At 40.3% G+C, this 16,619-nt stretch overlaps 1 long non-coding RNA gene across 3 annotated transcripts in view; it reads left to right on the forward strand.

Moving 5' to 3' along the window:
- The window catches only part of LOC125692257 (uncharacterized), a 23,936-nt gene continuing 7,317 nt past the window's right edge, over positions 1-16,619 (forward strand). The window contains exons 1-3 of one of the 3 annotated variants that reach the window (XR_007376550.1): positions 1-791; positions 2,607-2,897; positions 3,137-3,218. This is a non-coding gene — a long non-coding RNA (uncharacterized LOC125692257). The remainder of the gene's footprint in view (positions 792-2,606; positions 2,898-3,136; positions 3,219-16,619) is intronic. The other 2 variants (XR_007376548.1, XR_007376549.1) reach the window with 2 other exon arrangements.

Below are 16,619 nucleotides of genomic sequence, written 5' to 3' on the forward strand. Positions count from 1 at the left end.
AACTCCTAGATTAAACACATCTGGGACATCGAGAATGAATTGGAAGGGAAGAAAAGGCCTGCAGGAGTGACACAAAGGAAGAAGTTGGCCATCTGATCATCACAGATGCCTCGCTGAAGAAACAGAAGAATGCTACTCTGCCAGCAGTAATGATGGAGATGAGACTGGATTTAATAAAATGTTAGGATTTTTTATTAGTCACAGATTAGAATGGTTCAGCACCCAGTCTTTCATTGGAATGTTGTCATGATTGACTCTATTTCGAAAGTAGGGATAAAAATAGCAATCGTACTGCAGATCAATTGTCTGGCAGAACTAAACAGCAAGACTGATTCAGTTGTGTGCCAGACTCCAGTGCTGTTGCACATACAGTTTCAATGAAATTTATTTTTAAAATAAAATACTGAACAGTTTTGAGCTGAACTGTAGTGTTTCTAACATATAATCCAGTGAGAACGCTAAACTTTACCATGCATGTAGTAATGATGGAGCTAGAAACGCACTATATGAACACTTGGGCTGGGAGCTGTATACCTGCTGACTGTCAGCATGTTTTCTTTCTGTAATTGTATGGGAACTGCTGAGTCACGGCCTGAACCTCTGATTGATCACCTGAGGTGAGCCATGAGTCAGCCAGAGGAGCACAGGTGAAGGCAATTCACCTGTGCTGCTGGAAGGGGTGGAGCCAGGCTGCACCCCTCCTATACCTATTTAAGAGCTGGCTACCAAAGGGGAAGGGTCTCTTTTGGAGATCATCTCTCTTGGTGTTTTCTGGAGAGCTCAGTTGAAGGGTAAGCTCTTCCACTTATTTTCTTTTGTGATTGTTGTCTACTTTGCCTAATTCTGTTGATTATATTGTGATTATAACATCTTGATATCTGTTGATTATACAATTATATTGCAATTATAACATCTTGATATCTATTGATTATACGCAATTATATTTTGATTATGATATCTTGATTATACAGTAATGTTGTTACTCTTGATGGACTACTATCTGTACAAGAGGTTAATATTAAGCTTAATATCGAGACTACAATCTATCAATTTTTTTGTTTTGCTTAAAAGGCACCTAAGAAAAATTTCATTGAAATAAATCAAAAATGCCACGTGAACCTGGTAACTGAAAATATTATATGCTAACAGGCGCAGGAAAAAAAAATGACATCATGATCTGAAAACATGGAGTTAGCTAGGAGAGGTAGAACTTACATCTTAGTGACAAATCTGCAAAAAATATATTGGAGAGCAAAGCCAACCTTGTGTTATACTATGTTAGCTCTAAAATGGCACAAATAGTAAGGTGAAGTAACAAAACAAACTGAGTAAATTCAAGTGCTATAACAGCATTTTAACCTGTTGCGTTTGCCCATATTTCTGGTTTTATTGGGTTCTATGTAAGCTTCAAATGCTGTTTGAAGATAAAGTATACAGGATTTCTTTGTATGGGAAACTACTGCTGAAAGAGGCTTTATCTACAAGGTATAATCCTTTTTGACTGATGTAATTTAAACTCATTGTTGTTTACTTTTTTGAGACTATTTCCCCAATTATTTACAGGTAGCTATATCCTAATGGCTTGCGCTGTGCTGATACCTAGCTCAGGCAAAGCTAAAATGTATATTTTTTGTTCCTGTAAAAGGAACAGGTAAAGAAAAACAACAACAACAACAAAAAAGCTATCCAAGATGTTGTTTTCAAGAGTTGTAATAGCCCGACACTCAACAGTGCTTCTTAGTAGCAGATCTGGGAGTAGAGGTCTGAGGAAGAGAAGTTTTCAAGATAAGGTTGATTTTCACAGATGTAGCCAAATAACAGGAGCTTGTTTCCTAAGCTGCCTCCCTGCTTGGGCAAAGGAAGAATACATTTACTGTAACCAACAGCAGTGAAAGTTTAGCAAATAACTATGCAGAGCCAGGATCAGATTATAAGTAAAGATAGTAAGTAAAGATAAAAGAAGGTGCTGTGATGGCGCCAGCTCAGAGATCTGATAGCACAGATGCTCTCATCAGCAGGGAATTTCAGTCTCAAACCAAAGGTCTTGGTGACAACACCATCCTTTGATGCAGACATCTGTTTATAAACTTCATAGTGGTAATATCATAGACTAGCAGTAGTGTTGTATTTAGAGAGGGTTTGTGAATTCTTATCCTGACTCAGAAGATGGCCTCATTTTGGATACTCTCTGAACTGATAAAGTGTAAGACCTCTTTTTTTCCTCCCTTCATTTTCTTTCTCCATATCCACTTCTTCTGTTATAAATGACAGGAGTAACCCACAAAATAAAAGAAAGATGAGATCAGTGAAAAGGCTAGCTGAGGACTGCCTATATAAATACACTAGTTTTCATGATAGGATTAATTGTTTCTGCATGTCAGGCCAGAGCCCCATGCAAGTATAACTCCAGAAAAACTCATCTGGCATAAGTGTGCTACGTATTGATATTTTGGTTGGCTTGTAGTACAGGAGTGTTGCTGGGGTCTTTCTTCACTGTTGTGCTATGCATGTCAAACTGTTTGAAAGCCCATTAGAGAAAAACACCCAAGGTTTGTGAAATGTTTATAACAGAGCTTCAGTTTAACTTGAGCTATATAACATTGCAGGTTCAGCTCTCCAGTGTGAAACCTGGATGTAACTCCGTCCCTACTGCTGACACACCCAATGACGCTGCAGATCAGCACACTCGCAAAACTGTACTGAGCAGCCTGCTCAGTTTCTCACTGCTAGCAAGCCTTTTCTTGCTGCTACTGGGTCTGAAATTAGTAACAATAAAAAGAACATTCAGATATCTCCCTAAGAGCAGCTGCTCCCAGAAAAGCCACAGAGGGAGCACAGAAAATTCCCGTGGGAGAGCATCCATTCCATGCCTCTGTCACGTACTAGCTGACAACATGGTAGGCTATTTATAGTGTTTGTGTAAGTACGTACTTGAAAGTGTTAGCACCTTTTCTTTATAATCTATACTTAGCTGTGGTAGTTTAACTGTCCTGCTAAGCAAAGCAGGTTTGGTGGGAGCACATCCTAATGAATCACCGTTGTAATATTTAAATGATTTATGGTACCGTTAAACAGCACTTCATTGGAAACTTCAGTGGAAACTTATTTTCAGCAAGAACAATATTTTCTGTTACAGATTGATCTTAGTGTTGAATACTCTGAAGCTGTAGCAGAGCCAGAATTGTCACAAACTTCATTTCTTGTCTCCATCACCAGAGGTAGCTCCCCAAACTTTAAGATTTGTGTTTTGACTTACATTTGAATGCTTACACTTTATCTTTATTTCAGACACTGTCCTGCTCTCCAATGTAATCAACATTTGGATCAGTCACATTACTTTGGTCATCAACGTTTTCTCCCTTAAACTATGTGTTACAGAACCGTTATTCTGTACATCTGCTCCTGAAAAAAAAAAAATCTTTGCACAAATATGAAGAAGACAACTGTAGGAAGAAAAAGACTTCTATATTCTGTTAAGTAGGAGAACCAAGCACTGACTGCAAAAGGCACCACAACATTCTGATCAATTAAAGTTTCTACTTTGGATTTCAATTATAAGGCCATAAAACAGCACACTGATGTTTTAGGCAGTCAGCACCTTATCCTCCAACCTAATGAAGTCAGTGGAAAAGAGGTAAAGGCACTTTCCCAAAGCTTGCCTAAGAGAGAGACAGCTTTCAATTTATTTGAATTAGGCTATCAGCACTACCACAGAGTGGTAACAGCATCTCATCAAAATCTAGGCTCTGGGCTTTTCTGAGATTACATTTTACAATCAATGTTACTGCCATGTGAATCTAAGCCTAGAACTATATGTCAATTAATTAGCATACTTTTTGGTTAATAACTTGTTCCCTGTGTTGTTCTTTTACTTGACAGTGTGTTCTTAATTTCCTGTATCTAAGCAAATCAAACCTTCCTGTGACTGAGTAAAATATAATGAAGTTTCTGTAGGTGCACTCTGGAGTAAGCAGATTTTAATTTAATTCAATTTTGCAGCAGTGCAGCATAAGTGTGAGAGACTAAGAGGAAAAAAAAAAAAAAACAGATTTTATGAAATCTAACTGTGCACTAAGAAGTCAAGATGTTGCTCTTACATGGATTTGTACAATACAATGTAAAAGCTATATAGATTCATCAAGCCTTGTGAAAAAAGAGTGTCATTGCCAATTCTTAGCAGTGCAATCCTAAATAATAACTGTGGTTTGACAGACATGCTTCTACCATTTCTTGGTTAGTTTCAGCTTTGATCTCAGCTATTCTGGCCCCCAGGAGCAATGGAAAGATAGGAAAGGTTAACATTTTATACCGTTGACAGTGCTCTTTGGGATAATTTGCCAATAAATGAGCAATGATTTAAAAGGAAAATATTAAACTATATGATAAAAAATAAATTCTGCATTGCGGGTTTAAAGCATAGCACTACACTGCCTGTCATCCTTTAGAAAATGTGTTTTCTCATTAGATAAGTTGTATGAGAGCTGTTGAATCACTGCCTGAACCTCTAATTGATCACCTGAGGCAAGCAATGAGTCAGCTATGGGAGCACAGGTGAAGGCAATTCAGCTGAGTGACTGGAAGGGATAGAGCCTGGGTGCACTTGTCCTACACCCCACTTAAGGGCTGACTGCCGCTAAGGAAGGATCTCTCTCTGGAGATCATTGCTCTGGGAGTCTTTTTCTGTGAGCTTGAGATGCAGGTAAGCTTTTCTATTCTTTTCTGTTTATTCTTCTGTAATGTAATCTTTCCAGCTATATGCTCTCTAAAGACCAGCTTTACTTTACTGTTTGTTTGCAACTATGTATCCGTATATTTGTTGACTATACGTAAGTCTATGTCGTTTTAAGTCTAAAAGTGATGAGAAACAGAGAGATTCAGTGCACAGGAGCACTAAACATTGAAAGCATTTGTATCTGAGAGCCTAGTATCATACTGCAAATTCCTTAACTTTCTTTTCAAATCCAGAACAAACAGATGCTATCTCAAGAGCCAGACTGACTGTTGTGGGCTGGGTCTTTCTTCATGCTGTACTGCTGCTGTAGGCCGGTGACATAACATCTACCAGTACTGTAAGAGTGAAGTAGGCTCCCTGAGAGGTCTCTAATTTTGTAGGTCACCACCACTTTCAGAGCCAGTGTTTTTGTTCTGTACAGGATATATCTTACAATGTAAAGTGCTTTAAAAGTTTTAATTAAAGAAGCTGTTGTGAAAACGGTTGCTTGTCAAAGTGAGGAGGAGTCCCTGTTACTTGAAAGAGACCCAGAATATTCCAAAGCAGTTTTGAGTAATTTTCAGGGTTTACATACACTTGGGTTTTCTTACTGGTCTCTTCATGATAGAAGTAAAATACACTCATCAAGGAAAAATGAACTGGTTTATAGAAATCTTCTAGCCATGCTATCTTTAAATGTGTTTCTCATTAGCAAGGTTTTACCACAGCTTTCTTGACTAGTAGTTGCTATTCCTTTGGGTAAAATTAACTGTTGTAATCAGAGACTGTTAACCATTACTGAGATTAAATAGCCTGTCATTCAGATTTATGTAATTGTTAGAGGGAATTAGAAAGAATTGCCTTCTAGCACTTGTGAGTGAAATATTTATTGTAGTTCAGCTATTATGGTGGGCTTGAACTTTGTAATAAGCTTGGAAGAAAGAGGGGGGGAAAAAAAAAAAAAACAAGATAACATAATGTGTCTTCTGCAGCTCTGGTGAGGTCAGCTTCTTTGCTGTTTTCATTAAGCAATGCAATGAGGCTACACGTTATTTTGCAGGAATTACCCCTTACAGAAGCAGTGCCAGGAAACAACTAAACAGACAAAAATCCTTCAGCCAGAAAGCCTCCTTAATTATCATACTCAGTGCTACTCAGAGGGCTACCATGTAATAAAACTTGCTCTAATTCAGCAGGAAACCGCAAGACCCACATTATTTGTACAAAAGATGACTAGAGTTAAAATGCTACATCAGCTGCATGAATATTAACAGTGCTAGGAGCCATGAGTGAAGCTGTTCTCAGACTTTGCAGACATGTTCAGCACTATGCTTATCAGGCCTCCTTGGAGCATACCTAAATGATGCAAAGCTGAAAACAGTTGATAGAACTAAGAGTTCATACAAGTTTCAGGAACTGTTGGCACTGCACCTGTGCCTGATTTAGCAGCAGATTATTATTATTATTATTTGTGGAGGGGGATGAAACTTCAAGGGGAAAAAAAGGCAGCATGCTTGAGCTCAACCTGCAGCTAGGCGCACCTCTGCATTGCTCCCTTTGTGGAGAGCTTGACTTGCAGCATGGACAACCCCTTGATCTGGTGTTTGTGATGCTGCATGCAAAAACCTAGGGCTCCTGCTAGATAGAGTACAGCCTTCTGAGGATTTGTTGTTTTTCTTGCTAATAAAAAAAGCTGTAACTTGCTCTGATCTTCCTAGAGAACTGTTCTGAAAGGGTAAAAAAACAGTCAGTAGGTGTAGCAGAAATGCTAAGCCATGGCCTGAACCAGTGATGGAGCACCTGGTGGGAAAGCAGGGCTGACTCAGGGGAGCTCAGGTGTATACAATGACCAGAAGAGGTGGAACTGGGATCCGCCCTTTCCCAGACCTCATTTAAGTGTTGACAATGAAGGTAAGGGTGTGTTGTTGGAGTTTGTTGTGTACCTGAGGCCTTCTAAGGGTCAGTGGATTTTTTTTTTATCCTTTGTTTCTGTGTCTATGGTTGTTGCACTGAGGTTGCTGCTGTGCTTTCCATTGCATTATAGTGTTATACTGGGGTTTGACTTTTCAATTGGGAATTGAAAAGTGGTTGAAGAAGATCTTTGATATCTCGGGTTCTGGGGTCTATTTAGATCAGTCAGGTTTTCCCTAGTGTTTCCTGTTGGCTGGGCAGTGGTTTCAGAAATGCAGGCTGGGCTTTGCCCCATGCCATTGCTGAAGATGGATCACCAGGGTGGCAGCATACTGGCTTTGGGAGCTGTGGTGTCACCTGCTACCCCCTGTATGACACTTCTCTTAATAAGAGCTGGAACAGAAACAAACCCTTCTCAGGAGGTTTGTTTTTAAGCCCAGCCAGCTGACCACAGCTGTTCTCCTGCAGCACTTCTCTGTATGTAATTGTGGTAATGCTGGAAATGAGTGGCCAAGGAAGCAGGAATGTACCATGTCCAGCCTAGTGTTGCATCTAGTGTGCAGACAGGTTGTGTTGCATACTTTCTCAATTGTTTCAGTCAGACATTTCTGTTAAACTGTTGTTAAAGCAGGGATAGGGGCTCCTAAACAGTTGGTAGCAGTCATATTTACCTTGATATGGCTAGGACTTCATCCATTTAAATGGCAATCAAATATTTCTTGTGGTGTCATAGGGAGCTTAGTAGTTTTGCTACTGCTGTAAAGCTGGACATGACTTGATCTAATGCTAAGATGAGAGACCATGTATTTCTGGACTTGAACTCAAACTTGGTTCATTGTCTCCTGCTGATCACTTGGTTTTTAAGCACTGCTGACTGCTACGTGCACTTGGTATTCAGGCTGAGCCTCTTGAGCGTGGGAGAGGTTTGTGCCATCACATTCAAATCTGTTCTGTGTAATTTGGATCTGAGTTTTATTTTCACCTCCACATCTATTTCAGAGCACATATTCCATATGTAGAACGAGATGCTTTTTTGTTATGCTTTTGGGAAAGTCGCTGAGTATCTTCTGAAACCTGCTGAGTTACATACTTGTTTCAGAAATATTCCATGTTTGTGTATGCTTCTGAAATCTGTCCTTGAAAGTTTATCTACATCAATGGAACTTGAAGCATTCCACTTCTTCATCTTATTTCTCTTTTTAGTATAATTAATCAGGCAATACAAGCGAATAACACACTGAGGATTACAAATGATTTCAGCAGTGTGGCTGCTGAGCTCAACTTTGGCATGCATAGGAAGGACTATGAATATTTTTGTGTTTAAGTTGATATAATAAGAATAGTTTCTCCTTAAAATCTGATTGCTTAAATACTGTTTGAAATGTACAGATTAAGTGGGAATTTGTGGCTAAGTATCTGAAGTTGGTAGTCAGATTAGCTCTGATGCTTCATTATAACTGCGGGAACCAAGAAGGAGTTGTTATTGCTATGTAGCTGTGAAACCTGATATAAGATGTCTTGCTCTTCATGTGATAGGTAGTTGTCGTGGGCAGCATTGAGATACTGAACTTCAAAAACTATGTTCAGTGACATATTTTTCTACTTGTTACTTTCCTAATTTATCTCTTTTTTTTTTTACTTGAGATAGATCACCTTGTCTATCAGTTTTATACAGAAAGCAGTATTAAAAGTATATCTAACAATTCCATTATCAAAAGCGTAGCAGAGTTAGTGCTAGGAGTTTTCACCAGTGAAGCCCTAAATTCTGTTCCAGAATAGCTCCCAAAAATTTGAATTTAATTACTTAAACTTTGTTACTAATGGCCGTAATTACTAGCGTATTACTAGTCTCTGTGTAAGGAGAAACTGGAACTGAAATACCAAAGATTACTGCATTTCAGGTTAAACTGAGGGAGAAATTCTTGCCAAACATAGCAACATTGAATACTTGGAGCCTCACGCTGCTGCTTTCTCATCAGCCACAAACACAGTCTTTAGTCTGGCTATAAAGGTGCTGAAACTTTATCTATTCACCTTCCAGTTGCCCTCCACCAGGGCCAAATCACAGTCACTTGCGCAGGCAGTCCTTGTATGTATCAGCCTCAGGAGCATTTCAATACAGCTTTAGGAGTGGATTAATGTGTTGAGTTTTTACATATGGTAAATGTTGCTGCAGTGTAGTTGTTTTGTGCTGTAGTCTTCAAGCAGTAGTGCCACAGCTTTTTTGCTTCTGGTTCCCTATATTCTGTGCCTTGAGATACCTATGTGAAGGAAAACAAGGCTGGTTACTTAAGGGCTCCTGTCCAGGGGGAAAAAAGGCTGTGGTGCTGGTGCCTGAGTCTCTAGGGGAAGATAGTGTCTTAGCTTAATTAGGCTCTGTAAAATTATTTTAAGTCTGCTGATGTTTGTATTAGACCTGCAGCTTTTCTGCACTGACCTTGTGTGGTTTTAAGGGAAACAGCAGATGCCTTGGAGACAGCTCTTAGGACAGCCTGTTGGAATAGAAGCAGTGATTTCATTTAACTATTGAAGAAAGATTTATGAAAAAATTTCTTTGTTTTGTAGTTGGTGTTTTTCTTGGGCTTTTTTGTTGTTATTGGGGTTTTTTGCCTTCTTGATGTTGGGTTTTTTTCTCAAAAACCTGCTTTTGTGTTAGTCTAATGAAGAGCCTAGCAGGGACTTGGCTGCATCCCTGTGCTGATTACTTCTGTGGGTCTGTTCTCAGCAGAATCTTGTTCAGCACAGGGGCTTCAGGACTATCTTTAAAGGTCCCCAACGCTTGTAGGAGTCACACTGTTTGTAGTGAGACTGAGAAACCAAAAAGAAAAGGCTAGAACACTGAGCAAAGGCATTTTACCAGGTAGTTCACTAATGCTTTGTTGTGATGATCAGCTTCATAGTGTGACCTATGGTCACAGTGCAGTATTGTTTTAATTTGTCTGTTACTGCTGCTAGTTGCCTGAAGTTTTTTGAAAATAGGTGTGCTAAGTTGTTTCACTGTGAGTAGCATAGCAACGGGAGGCAAAAAAAGTGTATCTTTAGGCATATATTCAGAATCAATTGCACTCTTATTTGTGCTGCTTGAAATGGTTCTGTGCAGGCAAAAGGGTATCTATAGCAAAACATTGCTGTGAATTGCAGGTAAGGTTCTCTGATCCTTGAAGTTACTTACTGAGTCACAGTAAGATTTGTAATTCGGATTTGAATGAAATAACGCTGGTTTACATTAATCAGAGAGTCTCTCTGTTTTTTTTCATCGTTATCTGCTTGACAACTTGTCTGTGGTCTTGTGTGGCTTGACTGTTTACTGTTCTTAGGCTTGAGTCTTGCATATTAGTGGGTGTCATGGTAACTGAGGAATAACTGCTGGCAGTGGGTTATCGGGAAAACCTGGAGCTGCAGGAGGCTAGCAAATTACTGGGAGGAAAAAAAAAAGCTTTGAGTGGACCTTTGTGACTTCTCGTGGAGTAGCATCACAGCAGTAAACTAAGCAGGCAGCTGGAGTATCTACTAGCAAGAGGATGGTTCAGTTGGGTGCTCTGGCAGGCAACAGGATATGGATGCCAACTGGGACTGTTGTCCTCTCCTGCATATGGAGGAGGCTTGACATGCCTGCCTTCATAGAGGAAATGCTTTGTTTCACATTTTTGGGTAGATATGTTGTCCCCAGCATAGGCATCTACAGCACTGTGCTTTTCTACCTGTACTAGGTGGAGGTGAGGCTGAGGAAAAACAGCAGGTACCCTGTTGGTACCCTTGTCTATAAGACATGAAGACTGGGTGTCGAGGACTGAGATGATTTTGTGGTAATGGGATAGATGAAGTTTAGTGTAGATGAGAGAATAAAAACAATTCTTTTAGTTATTTTGATCTTTTGCTTTATAGTCAAGTTTAAAGCACAAGTGCTTTATGAAATAAAAGCGTTGTAAGCAGACTTGCTAATTTATCTGAAAGGTTGTATGTTTATTGTTGGAAGAATCACTGGGCTGAGTGGTGCTTGAAGTGAGATCATGCAGGGCACGTCTGCAAAATCAAGGACAAATGAGTTATGTTAAGGAGGGCAAAGAAATATCAGTAAAATGAATAAGGCAGAGTTATGTGGTAGGGAAGAACAAAGCCATAAATTTAGGGTCGAAGGTAAGACAAGGATAATGAGGTGGTGAACTACAGGGAATAATATGCCTGAATTTCGTGAAACAACTTAGTTCTAGCTTACTTTACCAGCTGATAGTTAATGACAGGGGAGGGATGAATTGCTGAGGTGACAGGAAAGTTTATTTAGAGAGAAAGAACAATATCATAAATTTCTCTTGTCATTTAGTAAATCATCAGTGGCAAGGCAGTTGCTGAGATCTTTGTAGGCTGTGAATGATGGCCCTGAACAATTTTTTGATTAAAAAGGGTCTATACTTTTATGGGAGTAACAGAAAGATTCCTGTAGGGATGAATGGTAGTTGGACAGAGTCCAAAACCATAGCATGGTTTTTTGTAGTAGCTGCGTAAACAGAGGATGAGTAGATATCTCCATTCCAACTCTTCTGCTCTTGTCTATGATCTGTTGTCAGGTAATTGTAAATCGAAGATAAGACACTTCCTCTTTAATGCACTGGAGGCTTTGGCATAAAGTGTTGCAAACAGGTTCCTAAATCTAGTGCATGGGACTGTTAAGCCTAATTATTAGTTGTTGATCAAATTTTATTTATTGAGGGAGCAGTTGAGGGATTGTGTTTTCTAACATGTATAGTCGTAAATAATAAATGAAGTCTCATGTGACTATCCCTGTGTTCACAGAATAGATGCTATCTGTATGAAGTTAATGTAACAGAGCTGGCTTGATCTCATGTTCTGTTGAATCTGTCCTTCCCCTGGTCTTAGCTCCTCCTGTGTTCCTGTGCTGTTCAAGCATAGTGCCTTGATCTGAGCCTCCTGCCGGTGTTTGCTTTCAACTCGTCACTGTACCTCAGCTGAGGTAACAAGTGTTTGTGCTTTTTTGAATGTGGTCTTGGGCAAGTTAACTAATGCTACTGTGTTACTGTGGAACCTTCCTCCAGAGCTTGTTAGTATGTTAAAAACTGCAATAGAATCATCTTTGAGTTGCTGAAGTGCTAGCAGTATGTTTAACTTTAAATCAAAGCAGGGAAGTCTTTCATTATCTGTGTGTCCTGTAAAATTTGTTCTGTGAACCCAAGTAATGCACAGCTACAGAAATTGCTTTCCCTATGGGGTTGTAGGCTCCTTATTCCATAACCTTCCTAGTTGGTTCTACTCTGTTACTCCTTTTCTCAACGTATGGGGACAGCTGCTGTTCTGCAACCAGGGATGCTCTGTGCGTACATCCATGTGTCGCTGCCATTCCAGCACAGGGTGAGGGTCTTTAGTGAGGTTAGTAGACTAAAGCTTCTGCAAACCCTCCTTTCCATCCTTGCCATTTGTGGGTAAAGCATTAAACCATGGGATTGCTCTGTAGCACTTGTCAGTGCTGAGCTATCTCAGAGGGCAGTGATCAGGGGTAAATGCTGCTCTCCAAAAATGTTGGGCTCCCCTTTGTTGCAGGGGAGCTGCCGTGTGCAGCCACCCAGGGCTATGCGCCTTGCTTCCATCGTACGAGTCATGCTGACATGCAACGTGCTTTGTGGTAAAAAGTCTGAAGCAGATTTAAGAAGTATCACTTCTGCAACTGCAGGTGGGGATTCCCTCCTGGGGGTGGCAGTCAGAGCATCACTTGGAACCAGGCCTGGGTGTGTTTAATGTGGTACAGAGATGTGCTGTAGGGGAAGGTACTGCCAGGAGAGTCCCTGCCAGCCAGCTGGAACTGAAAATGCTCATTTATTGGTGGCAGGAAGGTTTCACAGCAAGCCTCCTAGCCACCTGCTGGTGGAAGCAAGTGCTCTTGTTTATTTTAGTGTTGTGCTTACATGTATACACATGCATAGGATGTGTGATTGGGGGTTTTGGATGTTACCCTTCTGAGAAGCAGTCACTTATAAGAGTTTAGTAGATTAGCACTGTTCTGCAGTGCTAGTTGCAATTTTCCAAAAGCAAAATGCAAGCAGGACAAAGACGTTTTAATTATTTCAGTTCAGAAAGTAAATAAGCTTATTTGGAGGTTGAACTTGATGCTCTCTGGAGCTCATCTTCTGACCCCTACAATTCTGTGGTTCTGTGATTACTCTTGATAACTACACTCTGACTATACAGTGAATGATGAAAGTTAGGAATAATGGTAGACTAAGAGGTGTGATGTGGATAAATTACTGCTGGCAACTCATACACTGCCCACGTGCCTTTGCTACTGAATTTAAGATGGTGAGGATTTGTTTGCTATTTGGAGTTTCTGTCAGAGAGAGTGCTTCAGTAAATAGCTCAGCTCTTTTGAGTTCAGGAAGCCAGTGAAGGCAAGCTACTAAATTTAAAGTAAGTGGGAGGTGTGAAGGTAGGTTGACTTAGAATTGAGTAAATAATTAACGGAACTGCTGCTTCTACTGTGGAGAAACTTGCTAGTTTTGATGACTTGTTCTCCAAATCCCAGTGACATCAGTGAAAATATTCTGTTTGCTCCGTATTTCAGGTTGTGGAAGGGAATGGAAGCTAGATTAGAAAAAGTGAATCGCAAGTATACACATGAAACTTGTCCAATTGATTTCACAGCAGAGTGTAAGGCAAATCTTCAACATCTCCAGTCTGTTAAAGAAATGTATACAACCCTTTCTGTTTGTGTAGAAAATTAAATCAGAGACAATGCTGCCTTCATAGTGGTGGAGGAGCAGCCTGGAAAAAGCACCTTGGTATCCTCATCTTCACTGTGGGTAGCGCTTCCCAAATCTAAATATGTAGGCTCCAGCTCTAGTCTTAGTTTTAGTTTTCAGTGTTTATATATTTTTAACAATAGTGTCTGGGTGGGTATTTTTGTAGCAGATTTTTTTCCCTTCATTTTAAGGAATGTATGTTTTAAACATTAGTCTCTCCTGTGAATTGAAGTGAAAATAAATATAACTTCAGTTGACTTGTGGGAAAGTTCACTCAATTAACATATTTTACTCCTTTTCAGGACTTGATGCCTCTGTTCTATACGGAGAAGTACTTCTGCTTCAAAAAACCTTTCTAAAATAGGTGACTTCCATTTTCATTTAGCTTTGTGTTTTTGCTGAAGCTGAAAACCACAGAAACTTCTGCGTTTAGAAGTAACTGCTCCTGAGAAAACAATCCTTCTCATGAAACAGCACCTAGACAAACGATGTTCTGATCCTGCTCTTCATCTCTTTTCACTGAAGTTATCTGAGCAAGAGCCACAGCTAGATTTTTGTTGTTCCCTTATATTTGAATGCTACATCACACCTAATCTCTTAAAAAAAAAAAAAAAAAAAAGGAAGATGGGAGGAGGGGGAATCTCACTTGTGTGAAAATCCTCTTAGTGTATATCAAATAGCTTCCTGAAACTTCTGGGTGTCCCAGTGTGCAATTCCAGTTTTTATGGTATCTGACCCAGTCTGAAACATCTAAAATATCCACATGAAGGCGTGTAGGAGAAGGCTAAGTGTCCTGTAACCATGTGCTACTTATGTGATCCCCAACCTCTAGCTGTGTGGCTGTGATGATGCAAACAAGTACAGCTCCAGGTGAAGTGTGATTTGCCCTCAAAGCAATGCTTGCCTATTACCTTCTTGCCAGTGCCTTATTTCAGGTATGCACTTAGTTCTTATTAGCAGAAAAAGACATTTCCCATGAGCAGCACAGATGTACAAAATACCCTACTGGTGACTGCTTATGTGGTCACATGAGCTGACTGACCTGTGTTGTACGTCAGCCTGTGGGAGAGCAGCTGGTGCTGCTTTTTGCTCACATCAAACAGAGCTGCTGCTGTTCTTTTTTTACTCATATGGAAGCACCACCAGAGCCCTTCCTTAAATTTAAGCAGGGATGCTCAGAATGCATTTCCCCTGATGTTGGTAGTGATATGGGTGCAAGGAAATTGGCAGCTATACCTTCTCTCCTTCCCAAATTAGCTCCTCAACCCCTTCTAGCTCCATTATATGAGGCAAGTGTGGTGCTACTGATGAGGGTACAGTGGGGCAAGGACCTGGGGATGGAGCAGCAGCTTTGTGGTAATCCTCAAGGTGTGAAATGCACCCCAGGCTCTGCAGCCAACTCTCTTTCCCCTTCTTTCTAAACAAGGGGAATTGCTGCCCTAAAATACAGGTTATTAGAGTCTGTGCCTGTACTGAAGATGCTTTTTGCTACTGGGGGCTTTTAAATGAGGGACATCATTTGTCTGATCACTGTTATGGTACTCTACTACTGAAATATACCCTTGGGAAGTCTTGATTGCAGCTTTAGTGTTTCTGAAGGTGGGCTATAAGAAAGAAGAGGACAGACACCTTGGGGGGGGGGGGGGGGTTGTTGTGGTAGGACAAGGGGAAATGGTTTCTCACTAGAAGAGGAGGGTTTTGTGGTTTTTTTTTTTTTTTTTTTTTTACAGTAAGGTTGGTGAGACACTGGGGCAGGTTATATCCAGAGATGTGGTGCGTGCCCTAACCCTGAAGGCATTCACGGTCAGGTTGGGCAGGGCTCTGAGCAGCCTGATGTAGCTGTTCCTGGTGATTGCAGTGGAGTTGGACTATATGGCCTTTAAAGGTTCCTTCCAACTCAAATGATTCTATGATGAAAGGCACTAAACGAACTGAAGTGCAATGGGTAAATCAGTGATCAGGAGACGGGAATACTGGATGAGAATGAGGAAAGGAACCAAGGCAGTGAACCACGCTGTTTCAGCCATGACACTTGGGTCTGCAGGGATGATTGGTTGTAACTTGAATGCTGGGCAGTGGCCTTGGCAAGTGCAGTAGTCCATACAGAAATGAAGGTGGAAGAAGAGAGCAGCTAGGTGAGATGGGCAGCCTAGAGGTGGGCTCTGTTATCAGGTGTGCGATAGATTCCTCTGGACAGTTTAAAGCGGGTTGTGAGATCAGAAGAAAAGGATAACAAAGCACTTGCTGAAAATGTAAGATCAGGGAAAACAACAGTGCTAAATGTAATTTGCACAGACTGAGGGAACATGTTAGATGCATCTGTAACTGTACTGCAATGCGAATTATTCAGCACATGGTGTCTTTTGCTTTGGAGTGACAGGATTTGATGCTAGGCAGAATTTAAGTGTTATCTTCTCAATAGCAACTCAGCAACTTTTAGATGTGCGTCTTGGAGGAAAAAAAGAAAGCAATGGACTCAGCCTCATCCAGAACTGGCTGGGAAAGTGTCCAGACCCTTATTGTGTCTTTTGAAATGGTTAGAAAGTTCCAGAGGAGAAGAAATTTTGGCATGCCTGTTTTTAGGAATGATAAACAGTATAACCTGGATCACTGTAGAGCTGGCACCTTGAAATTAGTTCTGGGCAAAATTGATTTTTAGAGCTTGATGTAAAAATTGCCTAATTATGTATTTAATAAGGATTAATGCTTATTAACATGAGTTTAGCTGGAGGGAGCACTTCTGTGAACTTGCGTCTTTCAAGACAAACTAAATCTCTAAGAAAATTATTTCAAATGTTTTTGACCAAAAGACCACTGAGGATTAGTATTAATCTAAAACCAACAGCAAAACATAGGCACAGCAGTCTGTTCTCAAATGCTGTCATGCTGTCACAGGCAGAGCTAGTGTGTTATTTATGGTTGTAAACATGCTAGGACTGTCTGAAGGATTGTGTCATGGCTGAGTTAGGTCATACAATATCACTTCAAGGAGTAGAGTCTGTTTTGGAAATCAAAATTTAAAAAGCAATTAACAGTGAAAAATGGGGTCTACTGTTGTTAATTGCTGTAGCAGCAGTGCCTATGAACCATACAGCCAGTAAAGAGCAATGGTTTCAAAGAAACATCAGTCTTTTGTTTGTTTTTTGTTTTTTGTTTTTTGTTTTTTTTCCTTTAAGCCCTGAAAGGGAACATTCTCACTTTTGGACATCTTCTGGTTACTGCTTTACAAACAGCAGAAAGCCTTAGCATAG

Source organism: Lagopus muta, chromosome 4 (assembly GCF_023343835.1).
Source record: "Lagopus muta isolate bLagMut1 chromosome 4, bLagMut1 primary, whole genome shotgun sequence".
Classification (NCBI taxonomy): Eukaryota; Metazoa; Chordata; class Aves; order Galliformes; family Phasianidae; genus Lagopus; species Lagopus muta.